This window comes from Psammomys obesus, unplaced genomic scaffold, assembly GCF_907164565.1.
Source record: "Psammomys obesus unplaced genomic scaffold, mPsaObe1.curated_primary_1811, whole genome shotgun sequence".
NCBI lineage: Eukaryota > Metazoa > Chordata > Mammalia > Rodentia > Muridae > Psammomys > Psammomys obesus.
In genome coordinates, this window is record NW_026596152.1 from 1,685,714 (window position 1) to 1,694,276 (window position 8,563).

Below are 8,563 nucleotides of genomic sequence, written 5' to 3' on the forward strand. Positions count from 1 at the left end.
GGCCCCTCACTCAGTGTGAAGAGCCCAGGCTGGCCCCTCACTCAGTGAAGAATCCCCCAGGCTGGCCTTGAACGTCTGTTCCTCTCCCCGCAACCTCCTGAGCACTGGGATCACAAAAAAATATACCAGGCCCAGCTTGTTTTTAACATTTCTATTTTTTTCTTAATTGTCCTTCAAGTTTCTAGAAGGCTTTTTCAGCGGGTGGATCTTTCTGCGCTAATTCCCTGAGAGCTTCAGCATTTGAACACAATGCGAAAAAACAGCATGTTCTACATTCCTGGGCTAGGCACGCTCAAAACTCCCTCTCCTGCAAAGGTTTTGCTTGTGTGTCCTTACTGTTTTGTTCTTTAAAAAAATCCTTCAAGGTCCCTAATTCTAACAGCAGGCTTGTAATTCCTGCACTCTAGAGCCTGAGGCAGGAGGACCGCCAGGAATTCCAGGGTACAGTGTGAGCCATTCACCCCAGAAAGTATATAAATTAAATGTTTTCTAATTCTATCGATCCGCAATTCCTGATCAGTTAACTCTTGATTTTATTCTATCACTTGGTCCATGATTGATGTGGACTCTACTGGCCAAATAACACAGACGGTGGCCATGAGGGGCAACGTCACAGTTCTCCTGCCAAGGGCTGCTATTTCGCAGGATCGTAAAGGTCAGAGCTATTTGGGGGCTTCAAAGCTCTGGCATGTACAACAAAGACTAGCCTCCCCCCCCACACACTGTCAGTACAAAGTGAGTGATCTGGAACAAGGCAGGCTGGGCCAGGAGGGGGGGAAGTGAGCGAGGCACAGATTCCCCTGGCATCTGTTGTGGGGTCGTATTCTGAGGCCCAAATTCCTCACCAGGAGCCACTGCCATGCTGACAAAGGTGTAGCTGTGGATTCAAGAAGTGTCGGGACATGAAGCTGTCCACTGGGAAGACAAGGCCTGTGCGTGTGTGCGTGTGTGCGTGCGTGTGTGGTGGTGACGGGGGTGTATGGATTGGATGAGAAGAGTTTGCTAGCTTGTAGCTTGGGTTTCTCTTTTGCTTTCTTGCTTTTGTTCTGCTTTTTTTTTTTTCTTCTTCTTCTTTAAAAAAAAAAAATAAAGGCAGCAAAAAGGGAGAAATCTGAAGAGAATTATCATTTATCTGCAATACTCAATGTTCAACAATGTTCAACCCAAAGCTAATCAGAGGTGACCAAAACCACTTTAAACAACTTGGACCCACCCGTGACGGCTCGCTGGTACTGAAAGGGTCAGATTGACTTTGTAACCTGTATGTCTTCTAAAGCCTGTAGCTTTGAGTTTTAGGTCCAGGTTAAGCTAAAGTTTCTTAGTACCTTTCCAGAGAATGGACGAATGTGACCCTATCTGTGAGGACAGATATATAAAAAAAAAAAAAAAAAAAAAAAAAGCAGGCAATGACCTTCACTCAGCAAAAGGAACGACCAGACCCTTGTCTTCGAGATAGTGTTTCTTAGCAACCAACCCAGACGGCCTCAATCCTTCTGAGTAGACCCTGACCTCCAGCCAAAAGTCTGTAGCCCCTGATCGTCAAGGATGAGCTAACCACTCCCACCTTTAATTGCAGCTGCATCCACACTTGGCAGGACTGGCCAAGCTTGAGCACCTAAGACTAACCAATTATCTTACTTTATAGCTTCCTCATCCAATCCTAAATTGCCAAGACTGCAACTTCAAAATTAAAACCCAAGGCCTTGTCTCCCGGTGCCATTCAATGCTGACCGGCAGGGGTGACCCCATTGCGCAATGGTTAAAATAAACCTCTTGTGATTTTGCAACGATGAGATCTGGTCTCCTGAGTTCTCTTCATCGCTTCTAAAAATTAGGCTCGCATGCCCGCGCTTTGGAGGCAGAGGCACGCACGAGCAGCTTGGTTTACACGGTAAGTGCCAAGCCAGGAGTGACAGATAATAATAAAATAGCAGAGCAAAAAATCACGTTAAAATGCAGAGGTCTGCTTCACTTCAGCGCCTTCACTGTCAAACCAGAGGAAGGCACTGCTTCAGCTCCTGCTGACCAGGGTGTAAGGACCTCTGCTGAAGCCAACCCTGAACTTCATGCTATCCTTGTTCTTGATCTTGATGGATCTGACATCCTTCTTCTACCTGGCTCTGAGCAGAAAGTCCTTGATTTCCTCAATGTTCTGAGGCTTGGTGAGAGAAGCTCAGACAACCACACCCAAAAAACTCAGAGTGGCGGGAAACCTTTAGTCAAAACGTAAAATTCCAGGAATCCACACCACAGATTTTATTCAGTAAAAGCGAAGAAAATGATTGACCTGGGAGCTGAAGCCTGTGAAGACAGTGCTTGGGAGAGAGAGCAGATCAAGAGGTCAAGTGCGGCTCCTGGGGGCTCCGGGGCCAGCCTGGGCTACAGTTGATAGCCAGAATGTCCAACTACAGAAAAACTGCTTAATACTTTACACAACTATCGTCAAACTTTAGGTTGTTGCTACAATTATAAGGAATACAGAATTATATGTTTAACACAGCTGTTGGGTAAAAGAAACAAGACAAACAAGCACCATCAGTGAAGACGAAGAGAGCAGTCTAAAGCAAAAACATCGGCGTGGGATAATATACGTGACTACTAATTTTAAAGGGATTAACTATAGTTACATATTTTTTTTCGAATAGAACGTTTTTTTGCCATAAATACATTTTCTAAACAGGACCTGGGGGACTGTTCTCTAACAACTTCTGTTAGGATAACTAAATGTTTATTCAATCGATGGCTTGGAACCAGAAACTCCGACAAATCTAAGACACTTTATGGAGTAGGAAAAAGTGTCACTGTAGTAAAGGGTTTCTTATCATGTTTTACCTCAAGGTACCATTACGCAGGTAACTAACTAGAAAACAAGTTACAGCAGTGACCCCGACGTGATTTGAACACGCAACCTTCTGATCTGGAGTCAGACGCGCTACCGTTGCGCCACGAGGCCCCCGCGAGCAGGGAGGCTGATGAGGTTCGTGAACAGAAGCGAGCGGGACAGTGTCCCGGCGCGCGCGCGACCGGGGAAGCTGCGCCTCGGGCGCGTGGCAGCAAGAGTTCGCTCCGGGCCACATCTCTCAGCGCCCCCGCTGGCGGGGCCTGGCCAGGCCACAGAGGAGACCTGAGGCTAGGGTCAGCGGACCCGGACGGCGGGGAGGAGACGAGGGTGGGGTGGGGAGGGGAGGGGAGGGGCCGCAGCGGGGCTGCAAACGGAATAAAGTGCGGTTTATGGAAAGAAATAACGTTTAACTAAAAAGCGACCTCATGGAGTAGGTGACTCCTAGCCCGAGGCTGACACTTCATCCCTGAAACCCAAACCCACGTCCTCTGGTGGCTCCGGATCCAGCGTTTGTTCCTTGTGCTGCTGCTTCCGCCAGCAGAGCGGCAGAGACGCATGAAGTGAGTATGAATACGACCGCTAGCGAGGCGCTTCCCGTCTGCGTTGGTGGTATAGTGGTGAGCATAGCTGCCTTCCAAGCAGTTGACCCGGGTTCGATTCCCGGCCAACGCAGCGGTGACTCTTTTTTTTTTTTCTTCTTCCCTTTAGCTTGCAAAGTCAGTGCACCTAGACACCGGGACTCTCCCGTGTGTGCACGCTGCGCCGTTATCGTTCCTGGGCCACTCGGCGGAAATCCAGAGCTCTGCCTCTCAGGGGCTCCTCCAATTCCATGGATGTCACCGCGTGCAAAAAAATATAAAACCAACTGCACTTCTCCCCGTCGGGGAATCGAACCCCGGTCTCCCGCGTGACAGGCGGGGATACTCACCACTATACTAACGAGGAGTCAGCTGACGCCGGCGCTATCTGGATCCCTGATCTGGGCTCCGGAACAAGCCGCCCGCCAGGGCGGACCCCGCGCCGAGGAGACACGCGGCAACCCACGCCCGTGAAAGGCCGCAGCGGGGAGCGGGCCCAGAACGCCCGACACAGCAGGAGGGAGCGACCGGCGCCGAGGGCCCCGAGGCCGAGGAGACCGTGCTCCGTCCGTCCCGGCTCCGCAGGAGAGCCTCGTCACGCGGCGTCCGCAACCCCAGGCGGACATCGGCGAACTCGGCTCCAACCTCCGGCCCCGACCGTAGCGTCCAGGCACGCGCTCGCAGTGGACGCAGTTCGGCCGGCCGCTGACCCGCGCCAAGCTTCCTGCCGCCCTGGGGCAAAAGGAGTAAGCCAGGGCTCGTCCGGGATTTGAACCCGGGACCTCTCGCACCCGAAGCGAGAATCATACCCCTAGACCAACGAGCCGACAGGCGCCCGCCCCTGCGGACGCCCATAGAGGTCGTAAACATCCGCTGCGGCCCGCACGCCACGACGCCCGGGCGGCGGGAGGCCGGCCGCTCGCAGGGCCTTCGCGGCCGCGGGCGGCCATCCGCTGCGGGGCGCCGGCCCGCGGGCTGCGGCTCCCGCCGGGCGGCGGCGTCCGGAGACGGGAGGTGCGGGCTCGGCCGTGCCCGCGAGCCTCCGCCCGCGCTCACCGGCCTGCACCTCCCGCCTCCCGCGCCACCCCCGTGCTGTGCTTTGACAGTAACAGGAACCGCGTCCTGGGCTCCCTGCCTGGACTGAGGCTTTCCCCGCCATCTCTGCGTCCCTCCCTGCAGGGACGGACCGGGCAGGCACGGGGAGACGCGCCTGAGCAGCCCGCTAGGTCGCCATGCTGTCTGCGAGAGACTGCTGCGCGCTCTATGGCGGCATCACCTGTCAATAAAGCGCTGCCGGCCTATCGGCTGAGGCCGGAAGTGGGGGCGGGAGTTCCGGGCCCGCGCCGGAACTCTGGGATAGAGGGGAAGATGGTGGCGAACTGAACGCGCTAACCCGCCCAGTGGAGGGAAGGAAGTCGCAGGGTCGTGGTTTCGGGAACCGGGCGGGGGTGGAGAAGCGCTCGGCTCGCCGGTGCTGCGCCGAGGCCTCCCCCCACTCGGGCACGCTGGCTGCGGCTTCCCCCGAACAGCACGGGGAAAAGCGGCCAGTGAGACCTCGTCACGCGTGGGAAAACGGCAGCCCAGTCCGGGCCCACCCGAGGGGCCGAGCCAAGAGCCAGCAGCCTGCTCGGTGGAGCTGCATGTGATCCCTGTGTGCCGGACTTCTGCAGGGATAAACGCGCCCTGCTGGCATGCTGTCAGTCTGGGGTTTCCTTCAGCCAATTTCGTACCGTCACTTAAGTACCTGGTTTTCTAGACGTAGTCCGATAAAGATATCATTAGAAAGTCTTGCCGTAAGGAATGCTGGGTAGTTCTACCTTATGCCAGTATTTTGTACAACAGCCGCTAGAGATGATTCATAAGCAGAAATCTTACTGTCTGACTCATACAAATACGTTAGAAGAAATGTTTGATGAAATAAGAATTTTGCCTTGCTGGGGTTTACAAATAGCTCCTGAAAAAAAAAAATACAAAGAGGGATTCTGTTAATTATCTAGGATATGAGATAGGTTTACAAAGGTTCAACCACTGAAGGTACAATCAATTAAGAACTCAATGATTTTCAAAAATCGTTGTGAGACATTAATTGGCTTAGGCCCACAATTGGATTAATTACTCAAGAGCTAAGAAATTTATTTGAAAACTTACAAGATGATAAAGACATAAATAGTCCAAAAGAATTGGCAACTGAGGCTGAAAATGAATTGGCTGTAGTAGGAAAGAAAATATAAGATGTATGTGTAGACTGTTTGGATCCAAAGATAGCTATTTTAATTATTTTGCATCCTACTCATTCTCACACAGGATTATACAAAGAAAAGATTATATCAGAGTGGATATTTTTGGTTTTTTTGGAGACAGGGTTTCTCTGTCCACCAGTGTACCTTGGTTGTCCCGGACTTGCTTTGTAGACCAGGCTTGGCCTCAAACTCAGAGATCTGTCTTTGTTTCCCTGATTACTGGAATGACAGGCATGAGCCACCATGCCCGGCTAGAATGGATATTTTTAGCATATAAACAGAATAAAAAATTAAAGAATACAGAAGATGTTTCTGAATTGAGTCTGAAAGGAAAAATGAGATTTCATCAATTAGCAGGGATAGAGCCAACAGAATTTGTGATAACTTTTATTAATGCAGAAATTGCCTCATTATGCACAGAAAATAAACACTGTCAAAGGGCTTACAATATTCTTTTTAGAAATTGACAAATACCCCCAAAGCAAACGACTTCAGTTTATAAAAAGAATGAATTGGATGTTTCCTCATATAATAAAAGAAACACCATTTTCAGGAGCCCCTACATTCTATACTGATGCAAATAGGCCAGGAATAGCAGGTTATAAGTCTGAAAAAAAACAAGTTGTCTCAAAGTCCCTATAATTTAGTTTAAGAACCAAAGCTGTATGCCATTCTTTTTAGTTTCTATTGTTGGGTTTTCAAGACAGGGTTTCTTTCTGTAGCCTTGGGTGTCCTGGAACTCATCTGTAGACCAGGCTGGCCTCGAACTCACAGAGATCGACTTACCTCTGTCTCTCGAGTGCCGGGATTAAAGGCATGAGCCACCATCACCCAGCTGTATGCCATTCTTATGGTATTATTAGATTTTACTAAATCTATTAATATAGTTACTGGCTCGCAATAGGCAGGAGTTGTTTTTTTATATAGAAACTGCTGAACTTACTCAGGATGATTCAGAATTAACTTCACTACAACAAGCAATCAGAAATAGAAATCATCCATCATATATAACCTGTCAGAACACATATGTGTCTACCAGGCCCTCTAGCACAAGGTAATGATGAAATAAATCAGCTATTAGTAGGAAGTGCTAGAAGCTTTCGATTTCATTAAAAACACCACTTTAACAGCAAAGGTTTAAAGAAAGATTTTCCTAACACTTGCCAACAAGCCAAGGAAATTACTAAGGGGACATGCTAACTGTTCTTTGTATAACCAAACTTCATTACCTGCAGGGAGTAACCCAAAGGGTACTGGAAGAAATGAAATTTGTCAAATGGACATTTCACTTTGTGGAGTTTTGATATTCTCTAGATATGTGCTCTGCATTTCCTGCATACTTGTTCCTTCCGAACTCTGGGGTTGAAGACTAGATAGCTATAGCCTTACAATTAAGCTTAAGTTGTTTAGGAGTTAAGAAAATGTCTTTAAAAGATATTTTTAGGGCTAGGTAGATTGTTTTTAAGATGATAAGTACCAACTTTGATAGAAAATGACTTAACTACACAACTCTGAGCTCACCCAGGCAGGATGGACAGTAGACTGCTTCCTCCTACGCTGCCAAACACATTGCAAGTGTACTCTTACCTGATAATTTTCAAATCGTTCTTACTGAGTTCAGTTTTCTAATGAGAAGAAGAGCCCTTTATTGGATTAAAAGGTGGAATTGTAGAGAGAATCTCCTGTGTACTGTACGGAAGCATCACCTGTCAATAAAAAGCTGATGGACATGGCCAGGCACGGTGGCGCACGCCTGTAATCCCAGCACTCTGGAGGCAGAGGCAGGTGCATCTCTGTGCGTTTGAGGCCAGCCTGGTCTACACAGTGAGTCCAGGACAGCCAAGGCTACACAGAGAGACCCTGTCTGGGGGGGAGGGGGAATGAATAAAAAAAGCTGATGGCCTATTAGCTGTGGCAGGAAGTATAGAGAGATGATGGGAGTTCAGGCAGAGAGAGATGGACTGTGGGATAGACCCAGAGATGGGAGATTCACCCTAGACTCTGAAGATGTATGAAACTGAAAAGTGGCCAGCCATGTGGCACACATAAGATAGAACAAATGTGTAAAACAAGTTATCAGCTAGTTGGGGAATGAACCAAAGCTTATGGCACAGGCATTTATTCATAAAGTGACAGAGTCCTTATTCCAGGAACTGGAAAAGCCTATGGTTACACATCTGTCAGCGACAGAAGTCACAACAGAGAGAGTGATATTGAGACCTAGAAGCTTCCAAGGAAGTGCTGCCAGCTCTGGGGACCTGGGTCCCAGCTGGTAGGATCAGATCCTACCCACCCTCCTGTTTAGCTTTCTCATTCTTTCCTAGTGTGTGTGCCAGAACCCAGGAATTTAATCTTCATTCCCAACCCTAACCCGAACCCTGAGAAGATTAAAAAGGTCTGTTTCACATCTCACTGCTAGCCAGCAGATTGCACAGGGGGAAGAAGCAAAGGCAGGCACTTGGGAATTTAGCCTTTCTGCTCTCCTCGGGCTCGTGGTTTTTCTCCTCATTCAGACTCCCTTTTTTTCCGTAGCAGTGAAGATATGCCCTCCTTAGCTTCCTACAAAAAGAAGCCCAAACGTGTGCTGTCACACACTCTGAAGTGCCCTTGCCACTAGACTTTGGTGAAAACATCTCGTACTTAAAGCCAAAGCTTCACACTGAAATACACAGAGCTGCCCCACTTGCTGCCATTGGACAGGGCAAGAAGTGGTGGAGTGCTGCAGTGGTTGGCTTGTCCGCCTGGCGCCTACCCTGCAGGGGAATCTCCTCATCCAAATCCTGTCAGCTCTGAAGACATAGTATCTTTCCTAAGCCTGTCCAGAATTATTCTCTTCCTGCAGCTGACCCCCTCCTGTGTGTGTGTGTGTGTGTGTGTGTGTGTGTGTGTGTGTGTGTGTGTGT

At 49.2% G+C, this 8,563-nt stretch overlaps 4 non-coding genes across 4 annotated transcripts; 1 reads left to right on the forward strand and 3 right to left on the reverse strand.

Annotated features, from left to right (window-relative positions):
- Nucleotides 1–2,881: 2,881 nt before the first annotated feature.
- On the reverse strand, nt 2,882–2,953 carry Trnaw-cca (transfer RNA tryptophan (anticodon CCA)). Its single transcript has one exon. It is a non-coding gene; the product is annotated as a tRNA-Trp (tRNA).
- Nucleotides 2,954–3,442: 489 nt separating this feature from the next.
- Trnag-ucc (transfer RNA glycine (anticodon UCC)) lies at nt 3,443–3,514 on the forward strand. The gene has a single exon. It is a non-coding gene; the product is annotated as a tRNA-Gly (tRNA).
- Nucleotides 3,515–3,715: 201 nt separating this feature from the next.
- On the reverse strand, nt 3,716–3,787 carry Trnad-guc (transfer RNA aspartic acid (anticodon GUC)). The gene has a single exon. It is a non-coding gene; the product is annotated as a tRNA-Asp (tRNA).
- Nucleotides 3,788–4,174: 387 nt separating this feature from the next.
- Trnap-cgg (transfer RNA proline (anticodon CGG)) lies at nt 4,175–4,246 on the reverse strand. The gene has a single exon. It is a non-coding gene; the product is annotated as a tRNA-Pro (tRNA).
- Between the last annotated feature and the right edge of the window lie 4,317 nt (nt 4,247–8,563).